Source organism: Rana temporaria, chromosome 1 (genome assembly GCF_905171775.1).
Source record: "Rana temporaria chromosome 1, aRanTem1.1, whole genome shotgun sequence".
Taxonomy (NCBI): domain Eukaryota; kingdom Metazoa; phylum Chordata; class Amphibia; order Anura; family Ranidae; genus Rana; species Rana temporaria.
Genome location: NC_053489.1, coordinates 194573074 through 194601011, shown reverse-complemented (window position 1 = coordinate 194601011; position 27938 = coordinate 194573074). Strand labels below are relative to the sequence as shown.

The 27938-nt window shown below is 47.9% G+C and overlaps 1 long non-coding RNA gene across 1 annotated transcript; it reads left to right on the top strand.

The window, feature by feature from the left end:
- LOC120935268 lies at positions 1–27938 on the top strand. The gene is made up of 3 exons (XR_005748389.1): positions 1–67; positions 8154–8158; positions 27909–27938. It is a non-coding gene; the product is annotated as an uncharacterized LOC120935268 (long non-coding RNA).

Sequence of the window (27938 nt, the reverse complement as noted above, 5' to 3'; positions counted from 1 at the left end):
TGCAGACGTAGAGCGGCCAGACAGTGAGGATGACTCTGGACCCAGGTCAGCTCGCGAGAAGGCTCTGGTGAGTAGGGATGAGCTTTGTGTTCGATGAATTTCGAACAAAATGGGTCGTTCATGCCAAATTTGAGTGACTCGCAAGGGCCCATAATTCACTGCGGCATTGCGCGCTGGTGGCTGGTCAAGCATGCACTATGACCTTGCATGCTTGGCCAATCACAGCACGCAAAAAACGGAGAACAATAATTGGCCAAAGGGTGGCTTTGGCCAATTATGGCTCAGGGGGTTTAGTACACGCCCAGGGCCGGACTTACCATTGGCCTTGACTGGGCTCAAGCCCAGGGGCCCCACCCAATAGGGGGCCCCCTTAAAAAAAAAAAAAAAAAAAAAAAATTTTTTTTTTTTTTTAGGGGTCCGGAGGTCCACAGGGGCCCGGAGGCCCCCAGGGCCCCGGACGGCAACCCCCCTTTTTTTATTTATTTTTTGTAAAAAAATGTTTTTTTATATATATTTTTTATTTTTATATATATATTATATAATATATATATATATATATATATATATATTTTATTATTATTATTAAAGGGCCCAGGGGTCTCCAGGGCCCCGGACGGCAACCCCCCTTTTTTTTATTTATTTTTTGTAAAAAAAAAAATTTTTTATATATTTATTTTTATATATTTTATATATATATATATATATATATATATATATTTATTATTATTATTATTAAAGGGCCCAGGGGTCTCCAGGGCCCCTGGATGGCAACCCACCTTTTTTATAAAAAAAATTACATTTTTTTTTATATATATATATATATTTTTTTTTTTTATTAAAGGGCTCAGAGGTCCCCAGGGCCCCATGTGGCAACCCCCCCTTTTTTTATTTTATTTTTTTATTTTTTATTAAATGGCCCAGAGGTTCCCAGGGGCCCAGAGGTCCCCAGGGCCCCCGGGTTTGGCAACCTCCCTTTTTTTATGTATTTTTTATAAATGTTTTTTTTTTTTTATTATTAAAGGGCCCAGAGGTTTATTTTTTCTTTTTATTAAAAGGCCCAGAGGTCCCCAGGGCCCCGGATGGCTACATATATTTATATATATTTGTTTTCTTCTTTATTTCTTCTTTTTTTTGTAAAGGCGCCCCCCGCTTCTCAATTTGCGGCAGCCCCCACGCTTCTCAATTTCAGGCGGCAGCACCCCCACCCCCCTAGGTTCTCTGCTTCAGGGGGCCCATGCCTTAAGCTGTGCAAGGGGCCCCAAAATTCCTGATGGCGGCCCTGCGCATACCTCCCAACACGCACGGATTCTGCGGGACTTTCCCGCACAGACAGCTTCTTCCCACAGTCCCGAAAAAAGGGTTAATTTTCCCGCACTGCAAGAGGAGGCAGCACGGAAGCAGGAGGAACCGGAGTGGTGTGTGGAGGACTGTGGCTGCTGAAGGGAAGAAAGCCGACAGCCGGGCTAATGACAGTCTGTGGCCCCGGCTGTTGGCACAGGTGAGAGGCACTCCCCCCCTCAACAACTGCAAAATCCCCCCCGCTTAACAACTTTAATGCGCTCCCCCCCGCTCAACAACTTCAATTCACCCCCCCCCCTCAACAACTTCGATCCCCCCCAATTCTCGGCTCCAGGGGGCCCCTTCAACACTCAAGCCCAGGGGCCCCCACCACCCTAAGTCCTGCCCTGTACATGCCCCACACTATATAAGGCCGCCTACAAGGCGGCCACGTGTAGTGTGTTTTCCGGCATTGTTACAGATCAGACAGTCAGTCAGTTAGAGAGAGAGAGAGATAGATAGAGAGAGAGAGATAGAGAGACACAGTGTCTTTTCTACGAGATAGATAGATAGAGCAGGCAGGCTAGTCAGTTTAGTTAAATGTACAGTGTGTAGAGGATATATATACATCCTAGGAGTTGTACATATTTTTTTTTTTTCCTCAGTAAACATTTTATTGAAAGTTTTCATCAATACAGCAATATCCAAAACATAAACATGTCAGTCATGTTTCAAATGAAATCTTATCAGGAACTTATGGTATTTAAGTAATCATAACAGAAAATTATATCATGTACGTTAAGTCAATGACAATGGTATCTTATATATGGGTCAAGTCCTAATAACAAGAGTTCAATTTGTGAATATTGAAACCCACATTGACAGGTGAGTATGAAACACCATAGCTCCGAGCTGAGCATTCGTGACAGGAGCCCACCTCTGCCCTACCCACCCCTTAACGGGGACATTCTGTGGGCAGCGCAGGGCGGGGATAGGGAAAAAAAAAGGGGGGGGTGAAGAAGGTACCTAGCTAATAAATCTATGGGAGGATGCACTCTCTAATGTCATGTTCAAATTTTCCTAAGTACCAGATGATACTTGTGTAGGGGGGTTTCTATATTGTGTCCAGCAAGACCATGTTTGTCTGTACTTCTCGTGTGTATCTTTAGTTTGGTGGATAAGGCGTTCCATCTCTTCTATCTTGTCAGCCCGTACATGCCAGTCTTCAATTGTCGGGATAGTTTTGGACTTCCAGTATAAAGGAATGCATTGAGTGGCTGCATTTATAAGGTGGAATGTTAGTGATTTCCGGTATTGTTGTCTTGGGATGGGAGTGTGATGAAGCAGGAATTGCGCTGGGGTAAGGCTTATAAATAATGTAGTTATTTGCACAATGTGTTCATGTACCTCTTTCCAAAATTGGACTAGTGAAGGACAGTCCCACCAGATGTGCAGAAACGAGCCTTCCGCCTCATCACACCTCCAACAAGACGAGGTCACCGTCGGGAAAATTTTGTGAAGTTTTTCTGGTGTTCGGTACAACCTAGTACAAAGCTTATATCGATTCTCTTGTGCTGAGACATTGATAGATCCTTTGTGTGTGTGTTCCCAGATATTGTCCCAGTCCTCGTCAGATAAGGACATAGAGAGATCTTTGTCCCAAGCTGAGCGAGTATTTGAGGAAGGAGCTGACTCCGGCATCAATAGTGAGTGTAAAGTGGAGATCAAATGGCGCCTTGGTTCTCCCCCGGTGCATATTTGTTCTAAGGGCGTGAGACCCCTGCACCATTTCCGATGTGTCTGGGTTGGGCCTAGAAAGTGTTTAATTTGAAGATATTTGAATACGGACATGTTCACTTGAGGGAGCGAAATAGTTAGATCTGGGTAAGCTATTTATTCACCATTGTGAAAAAATTGCTGAGCTCGAATGGCCTGGGAGTTGGGGTCTGTCACAGGATGTTTATAAGATAAATTCGGAAGAAAATCTGGGTTGTGAGATAAAGGTGTCAACGGACCCGGTGAGGGGGTTAATTTTAGGGAACGACATATCACCTTAAAGTTTTGGAGTGTAGGACCTATTAAAGGGTGGTTCAGACAGTCTGTGGGAATCGAGCGCTGTTCAATCCATGGCAGATGGGTAATCGGGAAGGAAAGGAAAGCGTTTTCCAAAGCAATCCAATCCTTGTTGCCTCTGTGAAGATGCCAATCTACAAGTCTAGTGAGTAGACAAGCTTTGTGGTATAGGGCTAGGTCCGGTATCCCCAGACCCCCCCTGTGTTTTGGTTGAATCAATTTAGACCAACTCAATCTAGGTGCTTGGCCTGCCCAAAGGAATGTTCTGCAATGTTTTTTGAAGGTTGTAAAGAAGGTTTGAGGGATCATGATCGGGACCGCCTGAAGAAGGTATAGAACCCTCGGGAGGATATTCATTTTGAGAATTGCTGATCTGCCAAACCATGAAAATCTACCCTTGTTCCAATCTGATAGGTCTAATTTGATGGTTGAAAGATTTGGTAGAAAATTTAGTGCAAATAACTTACTTAGATCTTTAGGGATCTTAATGCCCAAATATGTAATGTAGTCAGATTCCCATTTGAAGGGGAAATTTTGTTTACATAATTCAACTACAGGGGTAGGCAGGGAGATGTTCAGAGCTAGCGATTTGCCAAAATTAATTTGCAGATTGGATAGAGTGTTGAAAAGTTTAAAATCAATCAAAAGATTAGGGATTGTGGTTATCGGATCCGAAAGGAACAGCAAGACATCGTCTGCATAAGCTGCTGTCTTCTATTGCTTTCCCCGGATCTCGACACCCTTGATGGCATCATTTGCCCGAAGTTTTCTGAGAAAAGGTTCCATCGTGAGAATGAAAATAAGGGGAGATAAAGGGCAACCCTGACGGGTTCCATTAGAGATGGAGAAGGCGTCCGATAGGTGGCCATTGACCCTAACCCGGGCAGTGGGGCCAGAGTACAGCAATTGGATCATTTGGATAAGACGTGGTGGCAAGCCCATTTTGTCTAAGACCGCCAGCATGAAATCCCAGGCCACTCTATCGAACGCCTTCTCAGCATCCAGTGATAAAAAGAAACCATTTGTTTTTTTTGAGGAGGACAGCCAGTAGTGTATGTTGAGAGCTTTGATGGTATTGTCCCTGGCCTCTCTGCCGGGGACAAACCCTACTTGATCGGTTGTGATAAATTTGGGGAGTAGTGGAAGAATACGGTTGGAGAGTATTTTGGCATACAATTTGACGTCAACGTTTAGTAACGAAATCGGTCTATAGTTGGAGACAAGTGTGGCATCTTTACCTGGCTTGGGAATCAGGGCTATATGGGCCTCTAAGAAATCTTTGGCGCGTGAAGGGGAATCCGGGAGGGTGTTAAAGGAGGACAGGAAATTGGGGATTAATATATCCGAAAAGGCCTTATAGTAGCTAGCTGGCAGACCATCTGGACCGGGACTTTTCCCCGGTTTAAAGCGGATGTGCCACTAAAACAATATATTAAAAGCTAGCAGCTACAAATACTGCAGCTGCTGACTTTTAATATAAGGACACTTACCTGTCCTGGAGTCCAGCGGTGATCGCAGCAGAGGATGAGCCGATCGCTCGTCACCCTGCTGCTCCCCCCTCCATCCACGGTGAGGGAACCAGGAAGTGAAGCGCTGCGGCTTCACTGCCCGGTTCCCTACGGCGCATGCGCGAGTCGCGCTGCGCCCGCCGATTGGCTCACACGCTGTGTGCTGGGAGCCGAGTGTTCCCAGCACACAACGGGCGACAGACGGGATGTGACGGAATGCCCGTCTTTCGCCCGTAGCGTGTGGCCGGAAGTGGGTGCAAATACCTGTCTTTAGACAGGTGTCTGCACCCCCCTCCCCCCTGAAAGGTGTCAAATGTGACACCGGAGGGGGGGAGGGTTCCGATCAGCGGGACTCCACTTTAGGGTGGAGGACCGCTTTAAGTTGGGATAATGCTAAAGTGACTTCTTCAGTGGTGATTGGGGAGCCCAGGTCCGCAACTTCTTCAGGGACTGTGTATGAAGGGCAGAATTCCGACAGGAATTCCACTATCAAGGACTTCCTGTCAGGCTCTGCGATCGGCTGACGTGAATTCTGTAGGTTGTATAAGCCCGATAAGTATTTTACAAAATGGTCTGCAATTCTATTGTTCGTAACAATAGATTCCCCAGAGGTGTCAGTAACATTATTGATGGTGTGTGATGCTCTTTTTTTTTGTAAAGCCGCTGCCAATAGTTTGCCTGATTTGTTCCCATATTCATAGAAAAGTTTGCTGGTAAGCGTATGTCTGCGGGCAAGCCTTTTCTTAATTTCCCCCAGGAGCTCTTCATGGGCTTTTACTAAATCGTCGTGTGTTTGGGTAGCTAACGTTCGCTTGTGTATAAGTTCCAGGGTTTTGACCTTGTTTGATAATTCTAGAATACATGCTTTTCGCAACTTGGCTCGTTTGGCCATAATTGAAATGAAATGTCCTCGCACCACGCATTTATGAGCGGCCCAGACCAATGGAGCAGAGGTGTCTTCTGATTTGTTTTCAGAGAAATAGTTTGAGAGCACCTTAGATATATCAGTGGTGTTATTGTTGTCCAATAAAATGGAGTCGTCCAGTCTCCAAATGTACGATCTGGGGCGGCTAACAGGTATCGAGAGCAGAATCGTGATCGGGTGATGGTCTGACAACAGCATTGGGTCAATCGTGGCATTAACTAGGGAGGTAAGGTCATTTTGTGTGAGAAAGAAGTGGTCTATTCTTGAGTATTTTTTGTGGAGTGGTGAGAAATACGTAAAATCTTTCACATTAGGGTGAAGGGTTCTCCAAGTGTCGTGTAAGGTCAAGGTGGAAAGTGTGGTTTTGATAGCTTTCAGTGCACTAAATTTTAAACAGGTGGAGCCATTGGATGTGTCAAGATCTGGTTGTAGGGGCACATTAAAATCCCCGCCTAAAATAAGGGTACCCCTTTGGAAAGACGTTAGTTGATAAAGGGTTGACCGAAAGAATGTTACTTGTTTCGTGTTGGGAGCGTATATATTGGCTATCGTGTACATCACATTATGTATGGTACCTCGTAGGAATATATATCTTCCCAGAGGGTCTATCTGTGTTTCTATGACTTGAAAAGGACAATGTCGAGAAATTAAAACCGATACTCCTTTAGACTTCGCTTCGCTATTAGGGGCATGAAATACTAGCGGAAAGTTCTTGTCAGTTAATTTGGGAATTACATCTGTTCGAAAATGCGTCTCTTGGATTAGGGCTATGTGCACTTTTTCTCTTTGTAGCGAGAAGAGTAGGCGTGAACGTTTCTCAGGAGTATTCAGTCCCCTAATGTTTAACCACTTACCCCCCGGACCATATTGCTGCCCAAAGACCAGAGTACTTTTTGCGATTCGGGACTGCGTCGCTTTAACTGACAATTGCGCGGTCGTGCGACGTGGCTCCCAAACAAAATTGGCGTCCTTTTTTTCCCACAAATAGAGCTTTCTTTTGGTGGTATTTGATCACCTCTGCGTTTTTTATTTTTTGCGCTATAAACAAAAATAGAACGACAATTTTGAAAAAAATGAATATTTTTTACTTTTTGCTGTAATAAATATCCCCCAAAAATATATAAAAAAACATTTTTTTTCCTCAGTTTAGGCCGATACGTATTCTTCTACATATTTTTCGTAAAAAAAAATCGCAATAAGCGTTTATTGATTGGTTTGCGCAAAAGTTATAGCGTTTACAAAATAGGGGGTATTTTTATGGCATTTTTATTAATATTTTTTTTACTAGTAATGGCGGCGATCAGCGATTTTTTTTTCGGTATTGCGACATTATGGCGGACACTTCGGACATTTTTGGGACCATTGGCATTTTTATAGCGATCAGTGCTATAAAAATGCATTAGATTACTATAAAAATGCCACTGGCAGTGAAGGGGTTAACACTAGGGGGCGGGGAAGGGGTTAAGTATGCCTGGGTGTGTTCTTACTGTGGGGGGGGGGGGTGGCCTCACTAGGGGAAACACTGATTTTCTGTTCATACATTGTATGAACAGAAAATCAGCATTTCCCCTGCTGACAGGAACGAGAGCTGTGTGTTTACACACACAGCTCCCGTTCCCCGCTCTGTACCGAGCGATCGCGTGTGCCCGGCGGCGATCGCGCCCGCCGGGCACACGCACGGGAGTCGGGGGCGAGCGGGGGGCGCGCGCGTGCGCCTCCGGCGGCGCGCGTGCGCCCCTAGTGGCAGCTAAAAGGTAGGACGTCCATTTACGTGGTCTCGCCTAGGAGAGCCACCTTGTGGACGTATAATGACGGTGCGGCGACGGCAAGTGGTTAAGGAGTATAGTTTGATGTGACTTAGAGGTCCCCCCTTCTGTGAATTGGGTGAGGGAGATGATACCGGAGTCATGTCTGTAAGGTATTAATCTGAAAAGTGAGAAAAGGGGATTAGGATGTGGGGGGCCGGGATGTAAATAATATAAGTTTCGTAAAAGGTTGACGAAATCAGGAGCAATATTATTAGAATGGGCCAACAGGCCTGTAATTTCTAGTTACCGATTAAGTGGTGGGGATATTCCACTCACTTTCTATTTACAGAGGGTAATCGGAAAAGTACGGTGGATGCCAGACCCCTAGGACCTTAAAAGAGTCCCAGAAGCACCAGAGCACCACCGTAGTGGGGTTGACCAGGACCAACAGAGGCAAGTGAAATATTAATAATTACTCTATAGCTATAAATCCAAAACTATGTTTCTTTAACAAGCCAAAAAATATAACCAATTTAGCCATGCCACCCCAGAAATGATTCAGGCTGAGAGGAGACAGGATGCCTATTAGAGATGCACCAGATGCCAATTATGCCAGTTGAGGTAAAGTGGGTAAGACCGACTGGTTAAATTAGAATGGTAAGCAATCTCTCAGTGTGAATCTTACATTTCTATTAATTCAAAAAATGTACTACTTCTTACTGTGTAATAAAGCAGATTAAAGGAGAAACTAATCAACTAATTAAACAGATACTATGAATTCACTATTAAAACAATTATTAGTATTCTCATTTTCTGGGCCTTGACCAATAATGCTTAGTGAATTCCCATAAGGGGAGGGTATTGGTGGCAAGGGTGTACTACCCAAAAAACTCTGTCAGGACCTTTTACCTGCTACCTTAATTAATCATGGATGTCGAAGCCCCTTCAGAGTCCTATAAGGTAGAGGTGTGAATAGAGAGTCTACTATATTCTTGTGTTACACCTGTGAGAACCTAGCTGTATTAGGTAGTAGAAATGGGGGAAAAGTCTTGTAATCATACTACCCCAAGTATGGAGGTCATCAAAGAGTTATCAGGTAGCCCCGGAATCCAGAAACCGCAATCAGGGGTATCAGTCTCTGTGTTCATCAAGAGCTAGATGGTGTGGATAAACCAAGGTTGGTCAGGGGGAGTTGGTTAGCCCTGTATCTGGGGCAAGCTGGAGGGGCAGTGTTCTTTGGTCGAGTAGCCTCTTTGGTGCCTGTAAAACAGTCTCTGAGGTCTGCAGGTTTCTACTGTCGACCACCTGGGGAAGCTCATTCGGTCATGCATAAGAACACCAATCAGCAATGGAATTTGTTTAGATGATCAAGTAGCCTTTTTCTTGACAAACACGGAACAAAGAAGAAACATAGTGCTTCAAACAGAATGTGATGAAACTTTCAAGGATTGATAGGTATATAAACCTATGTCTGGCCATTCACTCGATGTGATCTCTTCTAGCCCTTCTGGCTACCGGTGGGGTCATTTGGTCTTGCTCCCTTCCTGCTCCGGGGGAGTTCTGGGGGAGTCTTGAGTTGGAGGGGGATCTTGTCCTGCGAAACCTGGTAGCTTGTGTTTCCATAGGTGTTTCGGGTGGTTTCCCTCTCCTCCCGACCGAACGGCGATAAGGTGCATACCAGTCAGGCACTGAGATTGGGGGCAAGCCAAGTGTTTCGCAAAATCTAGGTAGGTCTTCTGGTACTCTCAAAGAAGCATTGCGACCTTGGTTGGTGGCTGACAGACAGAAGGGGAATTTCCATTTATACCTAATATCTCTGGACCGCAAGGCTTCCAATAAAGGTTTAAGATCGCGCCTGTGTTGCAGAGTGATTCCTGACAGATCTTGGTATAATTGGACCGAGGTTTCCCCGCAGTACAATCTCTGTCCCCTGGCTTTGTTCAAAATTTCTTCTTTTAATTTGAAGTCTGACGTACAACATATTATATCCCTTGGGGGATCTGTATCTCTACCTTTTGGGCGCAGAGCACGGTGTATTCTCTCAAAGTCAATAAAGGTATGTGGGGGTTTACCTACAATGGAGTTGAATAGGGTAGTATCTTCTCTTTGGATCTGGTCACACTCAATTATTTCAGGCACTCCTCTCACACGAAGGTTCCGGCGTCTTCCTCTGTTGTCTAAATCTTCCAGCTGTCGATTAACTTCCCTCAGCTGGAGGGTATGGTCATCTATCTTTCTGGTAGATTTTTGGAGAATTACGTCGTGTTCATCCGATATCTGTTCAGTGGCTGACACCCTGTCAGAGAGGGAGCGCAGGTCTATACGAAGTTCTGCTATCGCGGCAGCTAGAGTGTCTTTGATATCTGCAGCCACTGCTCTTAAGTCCAGTATATTAATCTGTGGCAAACCGGCACTCCCAGTATCTTCCATACCTCTTAGTGTCTGAGGGGATATTTCTGGTTCAGGAGCTGTCAGCACTATATCTATAGGTGCTTGCGGGGGTGCTGAAAGTGGGCTATGAGATGAGCCCCGGTGGGTAGATGCCCTGTTCCCTCGGGGATTGCGAGGCTGAACAGTAGTATTATGCCCTGCTATTCCGGTGTTTTCTCTGGGGGACCGGGAGGTCGAGGAATGGCGGGAAGAGGTTCCCATACTAACCGGTACCCGAACTAGACTTCTTAGGCAGTTTATGCGCTCTTGTTATACAGAGAGTGTGTTACGTTCTTGGGGAGTCTGGTGGAGCAGAAAAAAGGGGGGCACGAGGTGCCTCTGAGGGAATCAATATGTCCGCCGACATGGGATATGGGCCGTATTTGCTGCCTTCCTTGCAGAATTTGCAGGGCACAGTATGCCACAGAAATCTCTCCAGGCTACTCTGTCCTCAATTCAGGAGGTGGTGGGATATTGAGGAGAGAGGGGGGTTATCACTGACCTCTAGGGGCTGCCACAGTGAGGACCAAGATGGCCGCTGATACTGGAGATGGATGAGGCTAGAGTCCTGTCAGGCAACAGTTAGGAGGTGCGGGGTGCATTGGTGATGTCCACGGGCTGTCTACTCTCTGTTCAAATAGGTAGAGAGAAGTTCAGGAGCAGGGGAGGTCATAATTCACCGCCAGGAGCCGTCACTGGGGGGACCAAGATGGCCGCCGACACTGGATGGAGGCCGGATTCGCGGCTCTTCAGGTGAGTTTTGCGGGGTATGGAGTACCTCAGCGGTGTCACCGGGCTGCTTAGTCTCCGGTCCGGTGGGCGGTGGGGTGTTGAGGAGCAGGGGGAGTCCCGTATAGCCACCGAAAGTTATCCCCGAGAGGACCAAGATGGCCTTGACTAGGCCGAAGCCGCGGTCTTTCCTAATGAGCTTCCCCCGGCTTCAGGACACGTACTCGCGGCGGTCTCGGGTGGCGTTTTTTTTTTTTCTAACTTACTTCACCACAGGCAGGGATGGTCTCTGTAGCTAGTGGGAAGTTTTGTGGTCGAAAATGAGGCGTTTTTCTGTCACAAAAGCTGTTGTGCTTGTCTGAGGTGACAGGAGCTAAGGCTTTAGTCGTCCATCTTCCCTGCTGGTCCGGCCACGCCCCCTTGTACATATTTATACACTGTATAGCTTAGCTAGATCAGCTATTCCTATTGTCAGGCAGTAGATTGTGCTAGCTGCAGTGCTCTAACGTGTTGTATTGCCTGTATGCTGTTTAGTTTACACCTAAACGTACTCGGTGTTACTGCACGTGTGCTATTTAATTGCACATAAACGCAGTTGCTGTTACTTCACGTGTGCTATTTATTTGCACATAAACGCAGTTGCTGTTACTGCACGTGTGCTATTTAATCGCACATAAACACAGTTGCTGTTACTGCACGTGTGCTATTTATTTGCACATAAACGCAGTTGCTGTTACTGCACGTGTGCTATTTAATTGCACATAAACGCAGTTGCTGTTACTGCACGTGTGCTATTTATTTGCACATAAACGCAGTTGCTGTTACTGCACGTCTGCTATTTATTTGCACATAAATGCAGTTGCTGTTACTGCACGTGTGCTATTTAATTGCACATAAACGCAGTTGCTCTTACTGCACGTGTGCTATTTATTTGCCCATAAACGCAGTTGCTCTTACTGCACGTGTGCTGTTTAATTGCACATAAACACAGTTGTTCTTACTGCACGTGTGCTATTTATTTGCCCATAAACACAGTTGCTCTTACTGCATGTGTGCTGTTTATTTGCCCATAAACGCAGTTGCTCTTACTGCACGTGTGCTGATTAATTGCCCATAAACGCAGTTGCTCTTACTGCATGTGTGCTGTTTATTTCTGATTTTGTCCTGTGCAGGCCATTAAAATGTCTGGAAGGACAACAACGAGAGGCAGTCACGAGGGCAAGCATGCTCTGCATCTAGAGGCAATGCTGGTGGTCCATCCTCTTCAGCACGTGGCCGTCTGACACGCTCGTCCTTTTTTTCGGGAGCTGGCCGTGTTGAGCCTCAACATGCAGAGAAATTAGTAGAGTGGATGACCAAGCCGTCCTCATCCTCCTCTCTCACCCAAGCTGAGCTTAGTTTGTCTGGCAAAGCAGCTGCCAAGGCGTCCTCTTCCCTCTGCACAATGGCATCACACAATCCTTCCCTAGTCCCACCATGTCCTCCTGAGGAGTCCCCCAAACTGTTTCAACACAGTGTTGGGTACATGCTGCATGATGATGCACAGCGTTTTGAAGGCTCCGATGACGGAACACAGATAGAGGAAGGCATTGATGTGAGCCCAGAGAGAGCGGGTGCCCGAGAGGGACAGCAATCTGGCAGTCATGTTCCCCCAGCTGCAGCATATTGCCAGGTTTGACAATGATGAGGAGGGAGGGGATGATGAGGTCACTGACTCTACGTGGGTGCCTGATAGGAGAGAGGAGGGGGAAGAGGAGGAGGAAGAGGCACAGGCACATCTCCAAAGAGGCAGGATGCCCTCCAGGGGCCAGCTTAAGGGCAGCACACCAACTGCATTACATCGCAGATCTACGCCTGTGCAGGGCGCTGCTGTGTCTCAACGGTACTGCAAAAGTTCTTTGGTGTGGCCTTTTTTGAGACATGTGCATCAGATCGCACTGTTGCTATTTGCAACATATGTCTCAAGCGTATCTCGCGTGGCCAAAACATCACACGCTTGGGCACCACATGCCTGACCAGACATGTCGACCTGCCATGCAGTTTGTTGGCAAGCATACCAGAAAGACCCACACCAAAGAACAAAGCAGACCTCCCCTTGCTCCTCATCAGCTGGGACCTCCAACCCCACTAGAACCTCAGGGCCAGATTCACAAAAGAGATACGACGGCGTATCTCCGTTTCTAACTATGCGACTGATTCATAGAATCAGTTACGCATAGATAGGCAGAAGATCCGACAGGTGTAATGGACTTACACTGTCGGATCTTAGGATGCAGTACCGCGGCCGCCGCTGGGGGGAGTTTGCGTCGTAAACCAGCGTTGGGTATGCAAATTAGGAGTTACGGCGATCAACAAAGATTTTTCCCGTTGTTACGTTGTCGCGAGTGTTAGATTTTCGTCGCAAAGATAGGGCACCTTTAAGATGGTGTAAAAGTACTCCACCATGTTAAAGTATGCCTGTCTTTCCCGCGTCGCTTTTGAATTTTTTTCAAATCTTTTATTTTTCCCGGCGTGAATATTTTTTCACGTCGCGATTCACAAAACGTCGGCGCGCGTCGGGAAATTTGCGACTGGAGCATGCGCAGTACGTCCGGCGCAGGAGCGCGCCTAATTTAAATGGTACTCGCCCCATTCTATTTGGCCCGCCTTGCGCCGGACGCATTTACGATACACCGCCGCAAGTTTCCAGGTAAGTGCTTTGTGGATCGAGCACTAAACCTGAAAACTTACGGCGGTGTAACTTAAATGGCTTACGTGTCCCCGGCGCAATTGTTGTTGAATCTGGCCCTCAGTTCTCTCTGAAGCCTCCACTGATAGGACTGAAGGTTTAGAAATAGGTGTGTCACAACCAAGTAGTACATGCGGGCAATCTACTGATGGTACCAGACAAATTTCCCTGCCCCAGCTGCTGCAGCGCCAAAAGAAGTACTATCCCAGCCATCCACATGCCCAGCGGTTGAATGCTAGCTTAGCGAAATTGCTAGCACTTCAACTGCTGCCTTTTCAGTTGGTAGATTCTGCCCCCTTCCGTGAGTTTGTGGAATGTGCGGTACATCAATGGCAAGTCCCCAAACGCCACTTTTTCTCACGGAAGGCGATTCCGGCTCTCTACCGCCATGTGGAAGGCAATGTCCATGCCTCGCTGGACAGGGCGGTCAGTGGTAAGGTGCATATCACCGCTGACTCATGGTTCAGCAGGCATGGACAGGGACGTTACCTCTCTTTCACGGCGCATTGGGTGACTCTGCTGGCAGCTGGGAAGGACGCAAGGCAAGGTACAGTAGTGTTGGAGGTTGTTCCGCCACCACGCCTCCAAAACACTACTACTGGTTGTGAAACACCTCTCTCCTCCACCCCCTCCTCTTCTTCCTCTGCGGCCTCTTCCTGTGTTGATGTTTCCTTGGAACCAGCCATGCTTCGTAGGCGTACGAGGGGCTACGCAGGCCAAGAGATGCCATGCGGTGCTAGAGCTGGTGTGCTTGGGAGACAAGAGCCAAACTGGGGCAGAGGTTCTGGCAGCTCTACAGGGACAGGCTCAGAGGTGGTTGATGCCACGCCAGCTTAAGCCAGGAATGGTGGTTAGCAACAATGGCACCAACCTTCTCTCTGCCCTGCGACAGGGACAACTGACCCATGTGCCCTGTTTTGCTCATGTTCTGAATTTGTGGTGTGGTGCAGCGGTTCTTGGGCAGGTACCCGGGCTTACAGGATGTCCTGAGGCAGGCCAGGAAAGTCTGTGTGCATTTCCGAAGGTCATATATTGCCACTGCTCGGCTGACAGACCTCCAAAGGGAATACAACCTGCCCAAGAACCGCCTAATCTGAAACATGCCCACCAGATGGAACTCTACATTGGCCATGCTGCAGCGGCTGCACACGCACCAGAGGACCATCAATGAGTACCTGTGCCAATATGGCAGCAGAACTGGGTCAGGGGAGCTTGGTTTTTTTCCCCACGCCAGTGGGCCTTGATCAGGGATGCATGCACTGTCCTGTCACCATTTGAGGAGGCCACGAGGATGGTGAGCAGTGACAGTGCATGCATCAGTGAGACTGTCCCTCTTATTTACCTGTTGGAGCACACGCTACGTGGAATGGACAGGGCCCGTGCGGCAGAACAGAGGGGGGAAGAGGAGGACTTCCTTACCTCTCAAGGCCCCCTTTATCCAGACAGTGGTCCTGCATGCCCGCCTAGCACACAGGAAGAGGATGAGGAGGATGATTGTATCAGCAGCATGGAGGTGGAGCCTAGCACTCAGCATCAGCAGTTTTCAAGGGATCACTTACAGTCCCAAGGAACCCATGGACTTTTACGTGGCTGGGATGAGGTGGCTGCGGATCCTGTCGTCCTCAGTGACCCAGAGGACTGTGCCCCGAATGCCTCAGCAAACCTATGCTGCATGGCCTCCCTGATCCTGCGTAAGGATCCTCGTGTTCGTGGTATCAAGGAGAGGGATCATTACTGGCTGGCAACTCTCCTTGATCCACGTTACAAGAGTAAGGTTGCGGAGCTTTTCTTGCCATCGCAAAGGGAGCAGAAGATGAAACATCTTCGGGAGGCCTTGCAGAAGGGTCTGTGCAACGCGTTCCCAGAACCTGGGGGATTACCAAATCCTGGCCCTGGACAACGTGTTGCTGAGGCTTCGGTGAGTCACAGAAGGAGCGGCGGAGAAGGTGGCCGTCTGACCGATGCGTTCAGACAATTTTTTAGTCCGCAGCCCCAAGGTATGACCGGTTCCAGCAACCATTGCCAGCATCTGGTTTACATGGTGTGTGAATACCTAGGGGCAAGATCAGACTTGGACACCTTCCCCACCGAAAATCCTCTGGCTTACTGGGTCTGAGGATGGATCACTGGCCAGAGCTTGCACAGTACGCAATTGAGCTACTGGCTTGCCCTGCATCCAGCGTTCTTTCAGAACGCACACTCAGTGCTGCTGGAGGCTTTGTGGCCTCGCCACTGAGTCCGTCGATCGACTGACCTTCATAAAAATGAATCAGGCTTGGATCAACACCAGCTACCAAGCACCTGATGCTGATGTAACTGAATACTTTTTGTTGAAATTTCAGATCCCTTGGAGACTGCCTATGCTGATGCTGAGTGACTGTCCTGTTATGCTGCTGACTGAATATCCTTTTACTCCTTACTGATAGCTAGTAAGAAAATGTTTGTTTCTGGGCTCTGCCACCAATGCCTAAGGCCCAATTTTTCTGCCCCTGTTTAACAGGGGCGTCTAATAACAATTTTTGATGCAATACTTTGCATGTGGCTCTTTGCTGAGCTCCAATTACATTATCTGTGAGGGGTTGCAGTGTTGTGACACCGCCACCAGTGCCTAAGGCCCAATTTTTCTGCCCCTGTTCTAGTATTTTTCTGTTTGATTCTTTTCTAATTTGAGTTCATTCTAGCTTTCTCATACGTTATCATAGTGTCATGTTTATTTTCCTGTACTAAATACTCATCATTGTCAATGTAAACACCACAAATCTAGATTTGTTCTTTTAGGCAGCATTGATATAAGAAGAAGCCACACAGTGTAGAGTCCCAAAAAATATTTATTGTATCACACTTAAAATGTGTCATTTTTATTTTTTCAAAAAATATCTTAAGTAGAAATTATTTAATTTTTTTTTGTCAAGAAATATATTTTTGCTTTGAAATACTTGTCTACATCTATTTTTTTTTATTATTATTATTTTTAAACCCTCCCCAGCACATCAATGAGATTCTTTAGTTTTTGGTCCACCTTTTGGTTTTTCTTTTAAAGCTTCTATAAGGCGAGTTTGTGTCCTCTATTTCTGCCGTGCAGGACATAATCTCCCCAATTAAGACCTGGGCACTGTAGGTGTCCAATCCGCCCCCAACAGCTCAAACACCTTCTGAAATTTGGAAAAAAAAAACATGTATTACAATTATGCAGGCCTAAATGTATTACCTGAAGCTGTACTGTATGACACTGACCTGATGTGGTGGCATTTTCCACTTCCTGCACATCCAGCGAGGGAGGGGCTTGGCTCTGTGTGGGGTTGGTCGGCTCCACTGCTTGCAGCTTGATTGCGCCCTATGAGATTGTAAAAAAAGGGATACACGAATCAAAAAGATTAGAGGCCTGAAAGAGGAATATCAATCATTCTTTTTATAAAGTGTGGTACAATTGTCTGTTTTTACAATCCTTCTAAGCTTAACACAGGATTTTATCCATTACAAAAGCTGCTGCATTTCTCTATCTTTGGCCAAGTTTCCTACATGGAAAAACACCAAGTATCCACTGTATGACCTCTGTGTGACACCCTAACTAGGTTGTTCTTGTGGCCAACACTCAGTGCCGATCCTGACCTCCCTGAGGCCCGAAGCAAAATGACATGGCACATTAAAAATGAGAAGCGGGGATGCTGACGACAGTGACATGTCACATTAAAGAAAGTTGAGAAGTGGGGGGAGGGGGTGTTCTGCTGTCGGAAATTTCATCTTACATTAAATTGAGAAGCAAGGGGTGCTGACTTATTGCCTCTTTTCCCATGCAGCCAGCGAGTTGAGAAGCGGGGTGAGGGGGCGAAAATGACTCCTTACCAGGCGGGGCCTCTAGTAATTTGGGGGGCCCTTCGCAGCTATGCGGGGCCCTAAACGGCTTGCATAGTGAGCCTATAGGGCGGATCGGCCATGTCAACCATTGTGCTACTGAGTCCATATGTGTAATCAACTGATGTGCTGAGCATACTCTCCTTTTACTGTATATTGACTTAAAGCGGTGGTTCACCCTAAAATCCACTTTCTGTCACTAGATCCAGCATACTGCTGACATCTGCAGTATGCTGGATTATTTTTTTTTCGTACTTATCGTTTTATCCGTATGTCTGCTCCGGCTCCGATCGGCGTATCCTTCCGGGTATAGGCGTTCCTAAGTAAAGCGCAGTTGATTGACGGGCTTGGATAGCGCGTCACACCTTCCGGAAATAGCCGACGTGACTCTTGGCAATTTACAGCGCCTGCGCAGTCAGCTCTACACGGCAGGCGCAGGCGCCGTAAGCAGCCGAGAGTCACGTCGGCTATTTCCAGAAGGTGTGACGTGCTATCCAAGCCCGTCAATCAACTGCGCTTTACTTAGGAACGCCCATTCCCCGACGGATTCCCCACTCGAGCCGGAGCAGACATACGGATAAAACGATAAGTACAAAAAAAAATAAAAAATCCAGCATACTGCAGATGTCAGCAGTATGCTGGATCTAGTGACAGAAAGTGGATTTTAGGGTGAACCACCGCTTTAAATTGGATTATTTAAATCTAGTAAATAACACATCTACATTGAATAAAAAATTATTCTCACATAAAATGATCATAAATAGAATGAACAACCGATTATTATGCCCACAAACATGAACCTTGAGACATCTATTCTTGAACTGTATATATACACAACCTGAAAGAAAAAGCACATGTCGAAAAATAATAAAAACATTTAATCAGAGTACACATGAAAATTACTTACAGTACCTGCCGCCGAGAATGTGTTTTTAGCACGACGGCATCGCGCTGATTCTCGGCGACAGGGTGCCGACATCTCGCGCTTGCTGGAATAGTAAAAGCACATTCCAGCAAGCGCGTCATAGAAGCGACGAGAGATCTGACTTGGATTCCCGCCAATTCTACACATGTGCAGCGTTTGTTATGAATCCTGAGGGGGACCTCCCCGCCGGATTTTAAATAAAAATCCGGCATGGGTTCCCCCCTCAGGAGCATACCGGGCCCTTAGGTCTGGGTTGTAAGGAGACCCCCCCTACGCCGAAAAAACGGCATAGGGGGTCCCCCTACAATCCATACCAGACCCGTATCCAAAGCACGCTACCCGGCCGGCCAGGAAAGGAGTGGGGACGAGCGAGCGCCCCCCCCTCCTGAGCCGTACCGGGCTGCATGCCCTCAACATGGGGGGGTTGGGTGCTCTGGGGCAGGGGGGCGCACTGCGGCCCCCCCACCCCAGAGCACCCTGTCCCCATGTTGATGAGGTTTTTAAAATAATTTATTAATCTGCTCTGGAGGCACCCCTTGTCTTCTTTAGCTCTTTTCACCAGGGGGGGCTTCTTCTTTGACGTCTTCGGGTGGGGGCCGCTCTTCTTCGCCGCCGTCTGGTTCTCTTCCACCGCCGGGGGGGGGTCGCTTTTATAAAAGCGTCCACCCCCCGGCGGGTTTCCTCCGACGTCTTCGGCGGGGAGTGGTGTGCTTCTCAGGGGGGGGGGGGCTTCTTCCGCTATCCGGGGGGGTCTTCTCCACTATCCGGGGGGTCTTCTCCACTCTCCGGGGGTCTTCTTCTATGTTCGCTGTTCTCTGCTGTTGACTCGGCGCACCCCGGTTCTTCCTCCCGCTGTCCGGTGCCTTCTCCTTCAGGGCTGAACGTCGTCTTCTGTGCTGTGACGTCTTCTTCTTCAGCCTTCTCCCGATGTTGACACGTCGCCTCTTCTCGCTGCAATGACAGGTGCGCGGTTTGCATCTGACTTATATAGGCCTCACAGTCCCATCATGCTCCGGTACCTACCCACGTGGGTAGGTATCACATGGGTAGGTACCAGAGCATGATGGGACTGTGAGGCCTATATAAGTCAGATGCAAACCGCGCACCTGTCATTGCAGCGAGAGGAGGCGACGTGTCAACATCGGGAGAAGGCAGAAGAGAAGAGAAGAAGACGCCACAGCACAGAAGAAGAAGACGACGTTCAGCCCTGAAGGAGAAGGCACCGGACAGCGGGAGGAAGAACCGGGGTGAGCCGAGTCAACAGCGGAGAGCGGCGAACATAGAAGACCCCCGGAGAGCGGAGAAGACCCCCCCGGATAGCGGAAGAAGAAGCCCCCCCTGAGAAGCACACCATCCCCCGCCGAAGACGTCGGAGGAAACCCGCCGGGGGGTGGGCGCTTTTATAAAAGCGACCCCCCCCGGCGGTGGAAGAGAACCAGACGGCGGCGAAGAAGAGCAGCCTCCACCCGAAGACGTCAAAGAAGAAGCCCCCCTGGTGAAAAGAGCTAAAGAAGACAGGGGGTGCCTCCGGAGAAGATTAATAAATTATTTTAAAAACCCTTTTGTTGTGTTTATTAACTTTAACATTTTTCCTCCAGGTGAATGGGTAGGGGTACGATGTACCCCCATATGCATTCACTTAGGGTGGGGGGCCGGTATCTGGGGGCCCCCTTATTAAAGGGGGCTCCCAGATTCCGATAAGCCTCCCACCCGTATACCCCGACAACCAACGGCCAGGGTTGTCGGGAAGGGGCCCTGTCCTCATCAACATGGGGACAGGGTGCTCTGTTGAGGGCATGCAGCCCGGTACGGCTCAAGAGGGGGGGGCTTGCTCATCCCCACTCCTTTCCTGGCCGGCCGGGTAGCGTGCTTTGGATACGGGTCTGGTATGGATTGTAGGGGGACCCCCTACGCCGTTTTTTCGGCGTAGGGGGGTCTCCTTACAACCCATACCAGACCTAAGGGCCCGGTATGCTCCTGAGGGGGGAACCCATGCCGGATTTTAATTTAAATCTGGCGGGGAGGTCCCCCTCAGGATTCATAACAAACGCCGCATACGTGTAGAATTGGCGGGAATCCAAGTCGGATCTCCCGTCGCTTCTATAACGGCTTTGTCTCCATCGCGGCAAGCCAGCTCGGCGCTGGCTCCCGCAATGGAGCTCGTAGGTGGTCAATCTTGCTGTAATGGATCATGGACTATGCTGCCGAGACAGTTATAATCTTCATGAGGACTACAAGGAACTGCATGGCTTGTCACAATTGGATGTACCACATTGTATTCTGAGCTCAAAGGGTTAACTGGACAAAGGGTCTCTTTCATTGCTGAATGCTAATGTCCCCTTCGCATAGCTAATGAACTCTCTCTCTTGTGGAGGTAACAGCCTCCTGTGAGGTGTCTGCTGAGGGGGATTATGTGTGAGTGATAATTGTTTTAAAGGTTAATTGAATTCTATTGTCTGATCAAGTTAAGGAGCCAAAACGGCTAGCGGCTGATTGGCTCAAGGGAGTGTCATTGTTTCAAAGTATGTGTATTGAAGTCCCCCCTGGGTGGGGGGGGGGGGGAGTGTCATTTGTTTCTGTACAGTTGTAACCAGATATAAGGAAGAAAAATGTGGCAAATAAAGTCAGTCTGCTTGACCCTTCAAACGTAGCACGTCTCGTTTCTTGGAAGGGCGTTCGATGGGATATACCGGCGGTACCTGCATATCGCAGCTTGCCAGGGAAAAGAACGTCCCCAACGGCTGAGACCCTCACACTAGTGGGTAGCCGTTACATTGGTTGGCAGCGGTGGGATGGTCCTTTTATCCAAAGAGCAAGTGCTGAATGGAGTCGCAGTACGCCAGGCTGAAAAGATCCACACTATTGGAGAGTCGTGGTAGGAGCGCCAGCAACAGACCACGGAGGGAGCTGATAGCTGACCTGCTGGAGCTGGACGAAATGGATGGATCCATGGAAGGAACGGAGCCCCTTGCACCGGTCAGCAAAGAAGATGTAATTACTGGGATTGTACAGCGGAGATTATCCTTGTATCCAGAAACGTCCGTGAAACTAATCAACCAGCTGTTCCGGGAAGCAAGGGAAGAGATACAAACGAAGAGGGGAAAAGAACTGGAACTGGTAAGAGCGAGACAGCCCATTACACCTGCAGTTCCTACCCCCCCACCTGCTGCTACAGGAAAGAAAATACCGTTCACTGCATTTAAAGCTTTTGTAGAAAGTGAGGAGGAAATCGATGGATATTTGGCGGACTTTGAGAGGCAGTGCTCACTACACCAGGTCCCACCAGACCAATGGGTCACTATTTTGTCGGGGAAATTGTCGGGCAAAGCCAATGAAGCCTTTCGGGCTCTTGCTCCAGAGGATATTTTACAATACCAGCAAGTTAAAAAGGCGCTGCTAACCCGATACGCCGTAACTCCAGAAGCCTACCGCCGGCGCTTCCGGGAGTCCAAGAAGATGGCTGTGGACTCCCACATGGAATGGGCCAACCAGTTACAAAGGGTGGCATCCCTTTGGGTCCAAGGGTGCAAGACCAACACCGGGGAGGAAGTATTGCAGCTGTTCCTAATGGAACATTTCTTTCAAGACCTGGCCGCAGACATACAAGACTGGGTACGAGATCGCCGTCCCGCTAACTTAAACGAGGCGGCTCGGCTAGCAGATGAGTACGCGGAGACAAGGAAAGTAAGCCAGGGTACTATGCGGCTGGCTCAGAAGGTAGAACCGCGTACTCCAACCGTCACCCCACGCCCAGAGTTTTGGGCTCCAGTCCCACCACGTCCTCAGGGGCCTAGCAACTACCCCCGGGATTCGCCTAGGGTGACGTGCCATCACTGCAGCGACACGGGACATATTGCTCGTTATTGCCCTTTGAGAGCTACAAATAACAATTGGAGACGCACAACACCCAACACAGAGGTCACTCCATCACGTCCCTCTGCGGCCCACTGCCTGGAGACCGAGGGGGGCCCTGAGGAATGTCTGGAAATTTGGTATGAGGCAGACCCAATACAAGCGGCCTCTCCGGATAACCGTCAGCATCACCGTCAGGAGGTACGAGTGAATGGACAAGTAGCACAAGGCCTAAGAGATTCCGGGACTACTATCACTCTGATTCAAAAACATCTGGTAAAGCCAGAGAATGTGTCCACTCGCACAGTTGCAGTCCGGGTAGCAGGGGGTGCTGTATTTCGCGTACCCACCGCCCGGGTGCACTTAGACTGGGGAGCCGGGTCAGGAAAGACCACAGTTGGTATCATGGACAACCTACCTGCCGAGGTGGTGCTGGGCAACGACATTGGCCCTCTGACTTCGGCTTATTTACCTACACCTGCTGCTGCTTGTGCCGTGACCACCCGCGTTGCTGGAATCAACCCACTTGCTGCTGAGAACCGGGTAAGACTACCTTCCCCGACATGTACTGTAGATCCGGCAAAATATCACAGTCTAAAATGGGAATGTGACAAGTTGGCCAGTGAGAAATCAGAGATGCAACGACACTATGTCATGTATTATGAGATGTCCCGTGGCTTGAACATTGAAATGCACAAACAGGCGGAAATTGTCAAAAGATTAAATGGGATTTGCATCCAGGTGGTGCCGTATCTGTCCCAAGAGCATCAGCAACAGGTTTTGGGAGCCATTGAGAGAGCAAAGCAAGTGACTGTTCCAGAATTGAATTCTATTCTTCACCGTCACCATCAGCTACCGACCTGGTAAGCCAATGGGAAGGCCGACGGACTGTCCAGGCAAACGGAACTTTTACCCTAACAGCAGACCGGACATCCCCAAGTTGATCCGAAAAGGATCAATCCGGGTCTGCCGGAGTGTTCCACAAAAGGGGGTCAGTGTAACGGATCATGGACTATGCTGCCGAGACAGTTATAATCTTCATGAGGACTACAAGGAACTGCATGGCTTGTCACAATTGGATGTACCACATTGTATTCTGAGCTCAAAGGGTTAACTGGACAAAGGGTCTCTTTCATTGCTGAATGCTAATGTCCCCTTCGCATAGCTAATGAACTCTCTCTCTTGTAGAGGTAACAGCCTCCTGTGAGGTGTCTGCTGAGGGGGATTATGTGTGAGTGATAATTGTTTTAAAGGTTAATTGAATTATATTGTCTGATCAAGTTAAGGAGACAAAACGGCTAGCGGCTGATTGGCTCAAGGGAGTGTCATTGTTTCAAAGTATGTGTATTGAAGTCCCCCCTGGGTGGGGGGGGGAGTGTCATTTGTTTCTGTACAGTTGTAACCAGATATAAGGAAGAAAAATGTGGCAAATAAAGTCAGTCTGCTTGACCCTTCAAACGTAGCACGTCTCGTTTCTTGGAAGGGCGTTCGATGGGATATACCGGCGGTACCTGCATATCGCAGCTTGCCAGGGAAAAGGACGTCCCCAACGGCTGAAACCCTCACACTAGTGGGTAGCCGTTACACTCGCCGAGAAAGGGAGCGAGATTGACACAATATCGCGGTCACCTACTGTACATCTACTGATGACTCTTCGAATCCTCTCCAGCTGCTCCGGTTCTCTTCTTTTGAGGTCTGACCACCTCTTCCTCAACTGCTCCCTTGACCTCTGCACCTTGAATTTCTGATGGAGAGTCCTCTGCACACGCTCCATTATCTTGGCCTTGACCTTCTTGGGGTTCTTGTAAGGCCCTTTTTCACAATCATAGTCCTCCTTTTTAAGAATGGCAACCATCTCATCGAAGGACATGTTGGTGGCTTTGTACCTCCTCCTGCTCCGTGCCTGGCCTCTCTCCTTGCTTGAGGTTGCAGCTTCCTGTCTCTCCTCAGTCTCCTCCATCATGTCTTCAGTGAAGTGCACTGACTGACCGAAAAGGGGCGTGGCAATTACTAGAACGATCGTCATGGGCAGGGATACGTGCGGAGCTTCCCGCATGCGCAGTGTATAAAGGGATATTGCGTGAGTGAGAACGTCGTTCGCAGTCTGTAGAAAACGTTGGGAAAACGATCGTGCAGTACGACGATACGAAACTTGATTTTTGGACTTTATGATCAGTAGATGAGTTTGTGGGTTAGATATGGGGAGAAAGCTAAGGCTTGACTGACAGTTTTTTTGCTAAATTTTGACTTGCAGAAATAATGGAGGCCTTCAGAGAACAGGCGTTCTTCACAGAATTTGTTCAAAGGGGGCCCCGGATGGCAACCCCCCTTTTTTCTAGAATTTTTCTTTCCCCAAAAAATAATTTATTGAGCCAAGATCTGGCATTGTAATGCCCCCCCCCACCCCTAAAATAATCGACATATTGTTGCCACACAGAACGTGCGCTTTGGGGGGCCAAGCCTGTATGGCCACAGGCTCACGGGCCACCACTGGAACATCAATGGCCTCATCACCAGGCACAAGTGTCATGTAGTTTGAGGGTCTCTTTAGGAAATTGTGCAATATGCAGCAGCAAAGTATTTATTTATTAAAATTCTTCATGGTACAAAAAAGTACAGAAAACGCAGTCAGTTACCCGTAGGCCTCGATGCGCCTAGAACAACAATACAACCACAACCAAAACAAACACATCAGCCAGCAGAACAGTTCAAAATTTAAAAGAGATTAGCAGACTAAAAAACTATAAAAAACCTATGTAATTCCATAGGCTTGACTGAAAAGCTCAGTTTTTAAAAGCTTCTGGAACTTAAGGAGATCATTCTCAAGCCTTAACTTTAGAGGCAGGGAGTTACAAAACTGGGCTCCCTGAACCGCAATTGTCCTCCCTCCGCATTTTTTCTTTAGAAATTTAAGAATCACCAAAATCTCCAAATTAGCCGACCTTAAGGTACGGTTAGGCACATACTTGGTGAATTTTTCCTGCAGGTACACTGGCCCCTTGCCATGGGTAGCCTTGTGCACCAAACATCCAGTCTTAAACAGAACCCGTTCCTTCACGGGTAGCCAATGCAAGGCTCTCAAAGACGAAGTGATGTGGTCACGGCGACCCACACCCGTAAGTAGACTTGCAGCGGCATTCTGGATAAGCTGTAGTTTGTGCAGGATGTTATTGGGTAAACCCAGGTACAAGGCGTTGCAGAAATCTAATCGACTTCCGATAATGGCATTAACCATGGAGATCTTATGCGATTCCTCAATGAAGCGAAAAGTCAACCTCAGGAGTTTCAAGTGGTTGTGGCAAGAACTCACCACCTGATTTACCTGTGATCGCAGCGTCAATCTCTCGTCCAAGATTATTCCCAAATCCCTGACCTGCTTAACTGGCGCAGGGACCAATGAAAACGAGTCCGGCCAGGTAGGGAAACCGCCCGACCATGGCTGATTGCATAAAACCATGCACTCGTTCTTGGAGCCATTGAGCATAAGGTAGTTGGCCCCCATCCAGGCTTGAATTTCCTCCAGGCAGGTGGCCAGAGTTATCTGTGCCCCCCCCCCCTTGGGCAGAGAAAAATAAATCTGGGTGTCATCAGCATAGACATGGAAGGATAGGTTGTGGCGGTTGATGACATAAAGCAATGGTCTCATGTAGATGTTAAACAGGAGCGGTGATAAAGCCAATCCTTGAGGAACTCCACAGGACAGGGGACTATCAGAAGAGCAGTGCAGTCCCAGCCTTACTCTCTGAACCCTGTCCTGCAGGAATGAGGTCATCCATGCCAATGCTGTACCATCAATGCCTGCCACTGTCCCTAATCTATCAAGCAGTCTAGAATGGTCGATGGTATCGAATGCTGATGACAGGTCCAGAAGTATTAGGGCTGAAGCCTCATTTCTGTCCAGGGCCCAGAGTAGGTCATCCTGGACTTTGGTCAAGGCGGTTTCAGGACCTCTTCCTGGTCGGAATCCAGATTGGAAATCATCAAAAATGGAATTGGACTCAAGATGGGGCTGAATTTGCCACACTGCGGCTCGTTCCATGATTTTAGCCAAAAACGGTAAGGTGGAAATGGGTCGATTATTGCTCAACACGGAGTGAGCCAGGTTAGCTTTCTTCAGCAGGGGAATAACCACAGCCTGCTTCAGAATACCCGGCACTGTACCGGTGGCAAAGGAAGTACTCACAATGTCGGCTATAAAAGGGGCCAATGTCTCTGCGGCGTCCTTCACCAGTTGCGCAATGCAGGGGTCAAGTGATGAGGACGAGGCTCTAAGAGATTTGAGGATGCTCATAATATCTAAAGTAGAGACATCCACAAAATTAGAGAATCTTGTACCTTCATAGATGGGACACGATCCCTTAATATCTACTACTTTGATATTGTTCCTGATGATTTCTATCTTTTCTTTAAAATAATTTGATAAAATATTACAAAACTCAGGTGAAGCTTCTTCTTCCGGCTGTCTACATGCTGGGTTAGCTAAAGTTTTCGCAACTCTAAAGAGTTCAGATGCTGCATTTTTTGCATTAGCAATTTTTCCAGAGAAAAACTGCTTTTTGGCAGTTTTTATCCCCAATTTATAACTCCTCAGGGCTGCGGTATATACCTCCTTGGAGGCGGGAGCCGGATTTTTTCTCCACGCCTTCTCCGCTGCTCTGCACTTCCATTTTAGACTTCTGGTCACCTGGGTGAACCAGCGGCGATTATTATTTGTTAGCCTAATGCAATGATTTCTCTTTAGGGGGGCTAAATAATCGAGCGCTTTTGTAATAGCTGTATTGAAAAAATTGATTTTCTCAACTGCAACCTTAGTTGACTCAAAAGAAGCCTTATCGATATTCAACAGGAAGTGTTTACTAAAGGCCTCAATAGATATTTTAGAGAGATTTCTCGAAAATCTTGGAATACTATTCCATTTAGGAACATGAGGTGACTTTTTGAGAAATTTATGACTGTGATCAAATAATCATGGTATGACATGGTTCAGATTCTACTTAACAAACCTACAGTCCTTGTCTTGTTTGCACCGCCTGTATACTGCTGTTCAAAGTATATAGGGCCAAAGGGTCTTGTCAGGGCCGATCCTCCCTATAGGCTCACTATGCAAGCCGCTTAGGGCCACGCAAAGCGCCCCCCAAATTGCTAGAGGCCCCGCCTGGTGAGAAGTCATTTTCGCCCCCTCACCCCGCTTCTAAACTCGCTGGCTGAGTCATTTCCGACAGCAGAACACCCCTTCCCCCCGCTTCTCAACTTTCTTTAATGTGACATGTCACTGTCGTCAGCGCCCCCCCCCCCCCCCCCGATTCTCATTTTTAATGTGCTATGTCATTTTGCTTAGGGCCCCAGGGAGGTCAGGATCGGCACTGGGTCTTGTAATGACCTGGTGGCGGGGAAACTCATGCTATTTTTTTCAATGATTTTTATCCATATTGCAGGGACCAAACATTACATTAAAGCCGCAAGCAGTATTAAATTAATTTTTTCTTATAGTAATCTCATGTTGTGCAGGGACATTTCTAAACATGTGCCACTACTATAGACACCCAGCAGGTACGATATTTAAAGGAATTTTTGATTTTTTTTCACTTTAAGCATCATTAAAATCGCTGCTCCAGAAAAAAATAGTTTTTAAAACTTTTTTTTCCATTGATACATGTTCCCTGGGGCAAGACCCGGGTTCTCAAAGACGTTTTCCAACAATAACTTGAATATTGGGCTTTAAAATTAGCACTTTTGAATTCAAATGTTCGAGTCCCATAGACTTCAATGGGGTTCTAAATGTTCGCACGAACTTTCGGTCCGTTCGAAAGTTCTAGTGCGAACCGAACGCGGGTATGTTCGGCTCATCCCTACTGGTGAGTGACCTTATCACCGCAGTGCGAGATACCCT